This window comes from Gymnodraco acuticeps, unplaced genomic scaffold (genome assembly GCF_902827175.1).
Source record: "Gymnodraco acuticeps unplaced genomic scaffold, fGymAcu1.1, whole genome shotgun sequence".
NCBI classification, from domain to species: domain Eukaryota; kingdom Metazoa; phylum Chordata; class Actinopteri; order Perciformes; family Bathydraconidae; genus Gymnodraco; species Gymnodraco acuticeps.
This window is the reverse complement of record NW_022990423.1, coordinates 522394-535087: the sequence shown is the minus strand read 5'-3', so window position 1 is coordinate 535087 and position 12694 is coordinate 522394. Positions and strand designations below refer to the sequence as shown.

At 39.1% G+C, this 12694-nt stretch overlaps 1 pseudogene; it reads left to right on the top strand.

Annotated features, from left to right (window-relative positions):
* Positions 1-1034: 1034 nt before the first annotated feature.
* Positions 1035-12694, top strand: part of LOC117551909 — a 430097-nt pseudogene continuing 418437 nt past the window's right edge.

Sequence of the window (12694 nt, the reverse complement as noted above, 5' to 3'; positions counted from 1 at the left end):
ATAATACAGGTCTCAATCATACATTAAGTATAATACAGGTCTCAATCATACTTTAAGTATAATACAGGTCTTAATCATACTTTAAGTATAATACAGGTCTTAATCATACATTAAGTATAATACAGGTCTCAATCATACATTAAGTATAATACAGGTCTCAATCATACTTTAAGTATAATACAGGTCTTAATCATACTTTAAGTATAATACAGGTCTTAATCATACATTAAGTATAATACAGGTCTCAATCATACATTAAGTATAATACAGGTCTCAATCATACTTTAAGTATAATACAGGTCTCAATCATACTTTAAGTATAATACAGGTCTTAATCATACATTAAGTATAATACAGGTCTCAATCATACATTAAGTATAATACAGGTCTCAATCATACTTTAAGTATAATACAGGTCTCAATCATACTTTAAGTATAATACAGGTCTCAATCATACTTTAAGTATAATACAGGTCTCAATCATACTTTAAGTATAATACAGGTCTCAATCATACATTAAGTATAATACAGGTCTCAATCATACTTTAAGTATAATACAGGTCTCAATCATACTTTAAGTATAATACAGGTCTCAATCATACATTAAGTATAATACAGGTCTCAATCATACATTAAGTATAATACAGGTCTCAATCATACTTTAAGTATAATAGGAAAGCATCCAACCGGAAAGTGTATACACTGCAGCCAGCCAGAAACTGTTGAGAATGTTTTACTGCTTTGCAGGAAATATAGTACTCAGAGAAATGTGCTTTTCCAGACACTGAAGAAAGCAAAATTCCATGACTTGTCGCTATCAGGGCTGTTAGGGAAAACATCAGGCAATATATATTGTGAGATTATTAAGTTTCTAAGAGAAATTGATACATTTAAAATAATCTAGAGTTTTGGTTCTTTGTTTTGTTTCTTTTGTTTCTTGTTTTCTGCATAGTCTCTTGTCCACACTCCAGTCCAGTTGGTGGCGGTAATGCGCCTACAAGTTGGTTTGCCAACCGCCAATAAACACGGAAGAAGAAGAAGAAGAAGAAGAAGAAGAAGAAGAAGAAGTAGAAGAAGTAGAAGTAGAAGTGAGTGGATTAAACCTCTTAGTTTACAGTTAATCACGAATCAGAAGTTATTTTATTTAACACAACAGCTGTAATCTTCAGTTTAACAGCTAAAGTCTGAAAGCTAACGGCTATGTGCTAACAGCTACAGTTATTATTCCAGTTCGGCTCTGGGGGAGTAACAGTTGATATGTAATGCTCAGCTGACTTTATGTTAGTTATTTATTACACCAGTTGTGTTTAAGACGGTTTGAGTTGTTGTGTTGGTGCTCTTTACCATAGATATGGTTTTAAATATATGCTAACTAGCTTATTAGCATCGCCATTCGCCGTGACGTAGCATTTTTCCCATTGAAATGAATGGGGTTCTTCAGTTAGCAGCTAACGCTAAGCTAAGCGACGGTTTAGCTCATTAGATAAATAGATATACTTTATTTAAATAATGATTTATATTAAAGTGGGAAATGAATGTGTCACAGCAGAAGTGTTTTCAGGCATTACACGAGTTAAACATATTTAAAAGACGCAATAAGTTATAATAAAAATGAAGCATTAGCAGCAAGTATACACACATGACACATATCACTAGAGTATCTAAAGAATACACAATATACAGAAAATACTGTATACATGGAGTCAGGGCCGGACTGGGACAATAAGTCAGGCCGGGAATTATACACCCAGCCAGGCCACTACCAGTTTTTTGTGGCATTTTGCTGGATTTATTTGTCAATATTTACAGCGTTGCTGCCCGTAGTGATAGCCCTCTAAATCTACTACCAAAAAATAAACATATGGAGATGGGTTACTATTTAAAAAAATGTGCAAATCTATTTAGGAACCTTTTCATGTGAACATATTTTAAGTGGGGGTGGACCTCAAATCCTATAGGGGGCATTCTCCCCCGGTAAGATTTTTTTTTAAATGTTGGACTTAAATGCATCAATCTGGTGCATTTTGAGGGGGAAATAAAGAGACTACACCCATATGAAACAGAACTGTATACATTTAAATAATCATAAAATCATAAGAACATGGCCATAACCAATAACATACCATATCCAATATGAAAAAACATTGAAACTTGTTTATTTATTTGTTTTTGGTTCATTTATAGTTGTGAGTGTGTCTGTGCTCCTGAACCAGCCTCTCCTGTCTCCCCCCTCTCCCCCTGCTCCTCTTTGAGGCAGAAGCAAAGACTAGTTTTAGCTCTCAACAAGTTTTAATAGTTTATCTTACATTTTTTCACCTAGTTAACGTTTTTTTTATTATTATTCATTTATATTTTACTAATCACTCCCCCCTCAAATGGAAATATGTGTTTACATGAATGGTGACCAAACCGTGAGACCCACTGAGAACTAAGTTAACTATCTAAACACTCAGCAGAGTCCTTTACCTCACCTGAGCTGTAGTTATCAGTCTCTCAGTCTGACAGGAGAGGACTCTCCTCCACCTTGTTGTTGAAACAGCTCCTTATATCCGTTAGCGCAGCTAGCTAGCACCAGATGCTAACAACAATAATAGCCTACACGTAACCGGTGCGCGCGCTTTCTCTCTCTCGCTCGCCCACACATACACACACCCTCCCGAGCTTGAATGACACACAGAGACCAATCGAGGGCATTAGTGTATGGTCTGTATGAAAGTGGCCATGTCGGCAGGCCACATCATGTACAGCCAGTCACCCTCTGTGAGGCAGAGTCAGACCCACATTTGCGCAGCGTTGCGTTCACAATACATACATACAAAGAATTCCTCAGGCCAGCAGGCCACTTAGCAGGCCAGGCCATCGGGAAACCTCCCGGTGCTCCCGATGGCCAGTCCGGGCCTGCATGGAGTACATTAAACAGTCTCACTAGCTAATGTTTGCTTTCTGTGTTAACTTAGTGATAGTTACACACGGATAGCGTTATAACCATGGTTCAAACATCCATTAATGTCACTTTCTATGTGAATAAAGTCATTTTAATGAAATGAAAGTGAACAAACTGTGAGCTGTAAGTTAGAATGTAAGTTGCTACACAGATTATGATGAATTATATCTAAATATTTGTATTATATTAATAATAATTTACACAGAAAACCAACTTTTTATCGTAATGGTTAAAGTAATTTGCATGTAACGTTAATAACTATCTGACCTTTCTATCATGTTCTCCTCTGCTTAGCATCACATTGACTAAATGGATCAATTTGGAACATGTTTACGTCACAGCAATATAGATAAGACAAGGCACTGCTCATGGTGTGATAAAACACTACATATAAGCATCTAGAAATAGAACATATCATTGAATAAACTCTTTGAATTCCTCCTCTTCACTCCTGACAGTTTATGATGAATTATATCTAAATATTTGTATTATATTAATAATGAAGCAGCTCTGTGGTCTTCATCAGGACAGCTGATGAGCAGCATGGAGGAGAAGAAAGAGACCCCTGGAGCTCAGGTCAGTGTGCACTTCATCACAATATATTCCTAATTCCAGCGTTTCCGCCAGGCGGGCGTCTTGCCTTCATTTGACGCCCTTATTCAGCTCGGAACGCCCTATACAGACATAAATAAAGCAGCGACTGTATTCGCCATGACACAGACAGTCTGTGGTTTGTACTTGTTTAACTTCTGTCTAGTTTCTGAACAGATATGAGGAGCTGTGAGCTCACAACTGTATCATCAGCATACATCACATTCTCCACACACAGAAGGCGGATCATTTATGTACATACTAAACAGGATTGGGCCCAATACAGAGCCCTGCGGTACTCCAGTTGACAAACACTAGACTTATGGTTCTCAATTTGAACACAAGGAGCTGTTGTTGAGATGATTGATGATTTGTTTGGCAATCAATTTCTCAAATACCTTGGATTCTATGGGTAAGATACTGATGGGCCTATAGTTGGATGTCATGAGAGGGTCCCCACCATAGTTATCAAGAACACAAAACAGTTATTTAGCCCCTCTGTCCTGGGGGTTGTCAACATGGATGTTAAAATCACCAACAATGACTAGACGGTCAAAGTCAAAACCCACTATAGACAGCAGTTCAGTAAAGTCATCAAAAGAAGCTAAAAGAAGCTAAGAGCACAGCTGAACTCCCGCAGCTCTGGGGGGCCCCTACATTGGTTGTGATGGCAGATGACAGGGTTTGGTCAAGTTGCTCTCTACTGGTGAGGAAAGCGGCATACCAGTAAATCAGGTATGGATTTACTTCCATTTTGGCCATTTTTGACACAAAGATGTCTGCTTGTATTTTGTTGCTGCTGAGAAGTCTAGGAAGAGGGCTCTTGCATAGGTGTGACGTTTAGTGATGATGTGAACCAGAGTAGCAACAGTACCATTACATTAAATTGCATTTAGCTGTTGTAAGTCGCTTTTATCCAAAGCGACTTACAATAAGTGCGTTCGACCAACAAAATACAAACTTGAAGAAAACAGAATCATATAAGTACATCAGGCTTCATAGAGCAAAAACATTTCAAGTGCTACTCAACTGGCTTTAGATAAGCCAGCCCTTTATTAGTATATAAGTGCTTTGTTAATAGTTATATAGCTCGAAGTGGAGTCGAAGGAGATGAGTTTTCAGTCCCTTGTAGTACCACCCCCCTTGCTTATAGGCAAATTGGTATGGATCAAGTTTGTGCGTCACAATAGGTTTAGCTGAAGAGGTCATTCCTGTCACGGTTCTCATGGTGTCCCACACTTTTTTGGGATCTTTGGCTTTAAAAGCATTTCTCAAAAGCTCTCTGTGTGTTTTGATTCCCTCAATTTGACTTTCAGTTCTCTCTCTGTCTGTTCAAGTGCTCCATAGTCTTTGTTTTATGTCCTAAGTCACATATTATTTATTACTTTCTTTTCTGGTTCCTTTGAGTTTGGTCTTATACACTGGTATCATATTCACAACATTATGATCAGAGTTCAGTATTGGTGGTCTGTATTTAGACACATAGGCTCCTTTATCATTAACAAAGCATTTGTCCAGGATATTGTCTTTCCTGCTGTGATCCCTAACATACTGCTGGAACCCAGGTAACACAGTCTCCAGGCGACATTGCTTCATGTCCCCGAGCACTATTGCCGGTGCATCGAGGTGGCTGAGTTGCAGCTCGTGAACACAGTGTCCTCTGCCGCTGGGAGGCACCTAAACAACAAACAGTAAAATACACCCGAATTCTCTAGGCAGATAAAAGGGTCTTAACGTCATGCCGAGAATTTCTACGTTGGGATTGCAGGTTTTACATTTTACGGAGTATGATCGGCACCACAGATCATTAATAAACACACAAATACCGCCTCCTCTGGTTTTCAGACAAAAAAACAAAACACAAGAGGAACGGAGCAATTCATGACAGTACCTTGTGTATGTCCTTAGTGTGTCCACGTTGTTGCTCAATGGGCGCAGGTTTGTGAGAATGATGGATGGAAGTGGTGGCCGGCTGAATCTCCGCCGTATTCTGAATGCCTCCCCTCCTTCCTCGGCTCTTTTTCCTTGTGTTTCTAAGCGGCTCCCGAGGGATTTCATCCAATAACGAAGAGCACAGATGGCTTGGTGTATTCGTAGGAGGCCGATCGCATTGTAGCTCTAGCATTGCCTCGCGTCTGTAGCAGCGTAGAGGCCGGAGCTCCTCACCATACCTGTTCGTGCTGTCACTCAGGTGTGTCTTGGAAAGTTGAATGGCCAGACATGGTCTACAGAAGGCACATGTAATCCACAGGATCAAAAGCATGGTCTCTCAAAATGACGTTTCATACAGACACAACAAAGTTTAGACAAAAAAACAAAACACAAGAGGAACGGAGCATACTGAGACTCGCAGTGACAGGATAACGTCTCCCTCTGTCTCCTGTATACCAGAGGTGGGAGTAAGTCATACATGTGCAAGTCTCAAGTTACTGGGGTGAGAGTCAAGCAAGTCAAGTCCTACGAAATCCTGATGAATAACCCCAGTTTAAATCAGTTAAAAGACAGTGGTTATGAAACTAGAGTTTTATTTTCAATATTAACAACAATGGAAAGTGGGGCTCTGAAATCATAAAACAGGTAATAGGGGGAATAATTGTGTGTGTGTGTGGGGGTTAAAACGTAGCAGCCTGCGGTCGCTCGTTAGCTGTTCTAATGAAGGTAAACTTAGTGAAGGCACAGCTCTTTGCAGCTGGTGCTGCTCTTCTCAGATTCTGCTGAGTTACACGTTACTGCCTCCTGGTGCTGCAGAGATTTCATGAAGTGAAGGAGGTTTTTCTTCTATGAAGCAGCTGTGGGCAGCAGAGAGTCACAGACATGAATACATAGGTCAAGGCAGACTGGTTCACAGACTCGCCTGTTTTGCCGATCCGGTGCTTGAACAAATAACTCTACACCCCTGGCCGAAATGTCCCTAAAATGAAGTCCGAGTTTGAAATCTATCTCAAATAATGTATGTATTTCCCCACATAAACATAACAGTCTGCAATGAAACGGCTGTCTCCTGTGCGCTCCACTTCCTACTTTCTCCTGCGAATGAGAGACTTTCTCTCTCTTTCCTTTCTTTCATTGCCCTCTAGGTGCTTCGTACAATACAAAAACAAATGCAAATATTCTATTTTAAAAAGTCAAGTCCTTTCGAGTCATCTGTTTCAAGCCTAAATCTCAAGTCATGAATACCAAGTCAAAGTCAAGTCGAGTCTTTTATCAATGTTAGTCAAAAAATAGGCAAGTCAAGTCATGTGACTCGAGTCAAGTCATGTGACTCGAGTCCCCCACCTCTGGTATATACTTTGGATAGAATATTGCTGTATTACTGTATCAAATATAATAAACACAAACAGTTGATAAGTAGTTTTTTGTTAACTCAAGGTTTATATTAAGTGAGTTTTTATTGTGTTAACTTGTGTATTTATGCTTTTTAGATTGACTTTCTTTCTTTCTCTGTCCGTCTGTTCTAGAAACCGAAAGGAAGAGAGAGACGTCACAGCTGTCAGCAATGTGACAAATCCTTTACAGCATCTGGAACTTTAAAGAGCCACCTGCTTATTCACACAGGACAAAAACCGTACAGCTGTGAAGAGTGTGGGACAACTTTCACTCAATCAGGTAATCTCAAAATACATCAACGTATTCATACTGGAGAAAAACCTTACAGCTGTGAAGAGTGTGGGACAACTTTCACTAGATCAGGTCATCTCAAAATACATCAACGTATTCATACTGGAGAAAAACCTTACAGCTGTGAAGAGTGTGGGACAACTTTCACTCAATCAGGTGATCTCAAAACACATCAACGTATTCATACCGGAGAAAAACCGTACAGCTGTGAAGAGTGTGGGACAACTTTCACTCAATCGGGTCATCTCAAAATACATCAACGTATTCATTCTGGAGAAAAACCTTACAGCTGTGAAGAGTGTGGGACAACTTTCACTCAATCAGGTGATCTCAAAACACATCAACGTATTCATACTGGAGAAAAACCTTACAGCTGTGAAGAGTGTGGGACAACTTTCACTACATCAGGTAATCTCAAAACACATCAACGTATTCATACTGGAGAAAAACCTTACAGCTGTGAAGAGTGTGGGACAACTTTCACTCAATCAGGTGATCTCAAAACACATCAACGTATTCATACTGGAGAAAAACCTTACAGCTGTGAAGAGTGTGGGACAACTTTCACTCAATCAGGTGATCTCAAAACACATCACCGTATTCACACTGGAGAAAAACCGTACTGGTGTGAAGAGTGTGGGAAAACGTTCACTACATCAAGTGCTCTAGAATCACATCACCGTATTCATACTGGAGAAAAACCTTACAGCTGTGAAGAGTGTGGGAAAACTTTCACTCAATCAACTGCTCTAGTATCACATCACCGTATTCATACTGGAGAAAAACCTTACTGGTGTGAAGAGTGTGGGAAAACGTTCACTACATCAAGTAATCTCAAAAGACATCTTCGTGTCCACTCAGGAGAAAAACCATAGTGGGTTTAAGAGTGTAGGTGCCGCATTTAAGCATATATTGTTTTTTTCACAGTTTACAATAAACAATTCCCATCTATTGGCCTTGTGTTGGGTAATCCTTTTTTCCATTACAGATCCCATCCCAACAGCGCCATCTGTTGACGTAACGTCAGAATTGACAGGCATAATGTTCACTGTTCCTTTTAAAGTGGACCTATCATGCTATATTTGAATAATATAGTGTAGGACCATACCTATTGTTTAGAGTTGGCGAGGTCCTGATAATTTATTCCGGTAAATTACTCCGACCTACTAATTGACCTGACCGAAGTTATTGAGTCTATGTAAGTTTGCTGCTTTGCTCAGATCCATCAACGTCAGCAAGATCTCACCTCTTCCTAACCCCCCGAAGAACCAGGTTCAATTAACTGCTGTTTCAATTCAGACAACTCTCTGAATCTGTTTAAGGGATCCCGAAGGATTTTGATATCAGTAAATGGAGTGTGCTCCTACCTAAGTGTGAGTGGCAGGGTGCAGTCTTACCTTTGAAGCAGGAGAGGAGAGCACAGGTGTCTTTTAAGTTATCCCAGTCCAAAAGGTGGGATCAGTTTATTTGAAGAAAAATAGGTCCAAAATAATAAAGGGTTTTTACCTTCTCTCTTTACAACATTATAATCATACTAAAAATAAATGGTGCTGTGATCATGTTCAAATATGAAACTTTAATTCACAGTCTTACATGTATTACCAAAATGTTTAATTTCAACTGCCCAATTCAGTTGTGACATTTTAAAATCTCCCGATAGAATTTAGAGGTATTTCCTCATAAAAAGACCGGTGACAATAAAAAGCGCATTCAACTTTTCATTCACCAAATGAATTCACATCAGTTTCATACCTTTTTTCCGACACAGACGGCGGGTATAACATTCAAAAACCCATTCCTATCCGCATTAATTCGGAGGAAGATTTCCTCACAGGTGGCGGGTTATAATATTCACAAACGCATCTCTCATCAAATCATTCCACTCAGCCAACAACCAAGAAATTCGAGAGATATTTACCACGTGTGAGAGGACCTTACCGAGAGCTATTAACCCAGCTCTGAAGCTTTCACTCTCAACCCCTGTCTTTATGCACAAAACCCCGATGGAAAAATCCCAAAACGCCTCCTCCACACCCAATTTGTGGAAAACTGGGCATGGCTTCTACTGTACAGGGCTGGACATGACCCGACATGTTCCATAGCTTATGGCATAAGACACACCTTCCTATGTTAGTGTAAAAAGGACATGACCCCTTTTTGAGGCCTCTAATGTGTTTCTCCTTAAGCCTGGAGCCCCCCTCCCTGTGAACTGCTGTCAGAGGAGAGGGAGAAAACGGCCTACTCTCTTATCAGAAACACCCATAACTCTTTTTAGGCTGTACACTCAACTTAACAAACCACTTGGTTTTGTTTATACTGTAACTATAGAAAAACCTAAAATATGAAGTCTTTTCATTGTGGGTTATACAAGAATATAATTGATTATATTTGATTATAACTAACTTTCGTTTTAAGTATTAAACATACTATGAAAACTCTCAACACCCTCTTTTCAAAACGCAAAGTTATCACATAGCAACAGAAAAAATTGTAAGCATACATACATATTAAAAAACCGTCAAGAAGCATTCTCAATATGGGTTTATACAAGAATATGATTGATCATATATGATTTATAATTAACTTTCGTTTTAAGTATTCACTTCATACTATGATCTCAACACTATATAAGGCATATTTATACTTTTTATTTGTCAAAATACCAAACAGATCATGCATTTTAGCCATTCCTCATTTCGCTTAATTTAACACTGTCTTTGCATGGGCTGATTCTGTGAGAACAACGCCATCTGTTGACGTAACGTCAGAATTGACAGGCATAATGTTCACTGTTCCTTTAAGTTTTGTTTTCTGTCCGTCTGCCGTTAGCGCGCTGTTTCATTGCTTTACATACCAAGGTTTAAGTACACTGTGTCAATAGTTGTAGTATGAGCATCGTCTGGGCTGGCCGTCTGGTAGAATCGGTATGCTCTTCCTCCTGTGTCCACTTCCTCTCCTGTCACCTATGACCCCTTTTATACACCCCACCACCAAGTGTTCAAAATAACATTCAGGGTATCCGCGGGGTCTTAAAAAGTATTAAAAGTTGATAAATCAATTTAGCGAAAATTAAGGCTATTAAAAAGTATTAGACGGCATTTTCCAAGGTATTAAGAAAGTCCACAGCAACGACAACATGAAACAGCCTTTAATTTACTGAAACAACATGTCGGGAAACCCCCTCAAGGTGAATGAAAGAGCACAGAGTACAGAAGCAACAAAGCAGCATACTGCATTAAACCTGACCTAAACAGAGAGGTTGAAGTTCATGTGGAGAGGAGGCTTCAGTAGTCTGTCTGCACTCTGTTTAGTTGTGAGGTAAAGGGTCGCCAAGGTAACCGGTTAGAACTCCAAGTTGCGATGAGGTCTTAAAAGGTATTAAATGTGACTTCAGGATTCCTGCATATACCCTGATATTGCACTATTCATATAAATAAGGTAAACTGAAACACCAACAACACCCATAAAATGGCTCTTACAAAGAGTGTGGGAAAACCTTTTCTTAAAGTATTCACCTTAAAGTCCATGAGCGAGTTTCACTGTTCATTAATCTGCTTCATGTATCTAGAACATATCTGTAAGAGAATATTTTCATCTGATCTGTTTATAGAGTTTCTTATTGTTTTATAGAATCTGTGATACTGCAAACATCTGCTTGTAGTCAGTCAGAGACTCCTCTATAGGTTGAGGTCACAGGTCAAACGCTTCTCCTATGTCCGTGGGGGGTTGACCTGGCAGCATCTCTTTGAGACAAGCAGACCATTGTCTCGCATCGGCTATTGATTATACGCGGGCTTTCTGGGAGCCCGCCTCTCCTCGTGTTGGTTAGATGTTTTGTGTCTTTTGGGGCAGAGATTACCTTGGTGGAGCACAAGGACAGTGTGAAACTAGGATGATCTCCCGGCCGTATGTAATTGTCTGTCTCTCAATAAATATCAGTGTATTGACAGGCGAATCCAGTTTCCCTCATTTGATGATGCGCTCAACATTGCTGCAAAGAAGTTTTTACTTCACAATATCTACGATGTTTTCAGTTTGATTCTATTCTCTTGAAAACAGACCAGCCTGCCCTCTTACAAAAAACGACCAAATAGGTCGATTGTTTAAGCAGATTAAAGATTAAGATTACGACCCATAGCCACGTTTTAAAGTGTGGTCGTGTAAGAAACAATATGCTCCCGTTTATTCACAAATAACCCTCTCTGGAAAATTCTAAATTGTAGAATAGTTTGGCCATTAAAATGCTTTTGGATTAGATTTCTAGTGAGAAGTGTATATTGTACTCTTAGAATCCACGTCCAGTGGATGTCTAGGATCTATAGTGTGATGGAAATCTGAGACCCAGTACTGTGGAGATTCACAAGTCAGAAAGATCAACAATAAATGGTGAAACAGACAGTTGTCTTTCTGGTTATTTATTTGAAGCTTCAAATACAAAGACACAATACAAAGACACAGGTCTCACAGAGTATAGGATAGTCTGCAGGAGTGTGCGCAGTAGTAATACAATAGCAAAGCTTATATACAGGAAAGGGCGGGAAGCTCAGAAATCTGTCTTCACACGGTCTCATATTGTTATTAGACACCTGTCCTTGAGCTCAGAATAGGGAAGTTCTTGTGAGACTTTGTGTGAAGAGGAGTAGTCTCAACATAGTCTGCCAAATCAGCTCTGTGGCCTTGAAGCGCTTGGCAATAAAAACCCCATTAGAGTATGCAGAGAAAACGGCACATAATTGGAAAATGGTACAGTAGTGTTAGACAATGCTTTTAGAAACATTTGGTTTTAGCATATACAGATGGAGCACTCCAGATCAGACTCAGATGGGTGTGTCCCAGTCAAAAGCCCAGCGGATGCCAGTGGCTGGGGGTGTTGCCAAATTGCTAGAGGGCGTTGCCCAATTTCCCCATTTGTTCAATTACAGGATTTAACCATGAGATGGCGCTTCATTCACAAAATACACAAAGACAACTGGGTGTTGATGAACTTAGTCTGTTTGCAAAGTTTGCAGCTCTGCAGTTGTGTTTGCTGAATACTGTAGCATTTAATCACTTATTTGTTACTGTATGGTTTTCACAAGCTACTATAATGAAAAAACATCAATATTTTAGATCAAATAAAGTATATAGTTTGCTTTATGCAGTATATTTCTTGTAATATTGTTGGGGTGTTTTTACACAGTACAGTAGATTGAAGTAAATCAACTTATACATTAAGATAAGATAAGATGGACTTTATTAATCCCGTGGGGAAATTCAGTAGTTCAAACAGCAACAGGGTGAGAGTGAAAAACAGGACAGCACAGATTCACACAGATTAATAAAATCTAAAATAAGATGAGCGATAACAATTATAATAATGAGAAACTATGAAATAAGAAATGAATAAAACTAAAATATAATTATCACATCATATATTATAATGTATTGTATTATTAAGTAATATCATACATTAACCCCATTATAGCAGATGCCACATTGAATGGATGAACACATTTATGCATCAATAATTACAACAGAGTATTTCTAAATACAAGTTGTAAA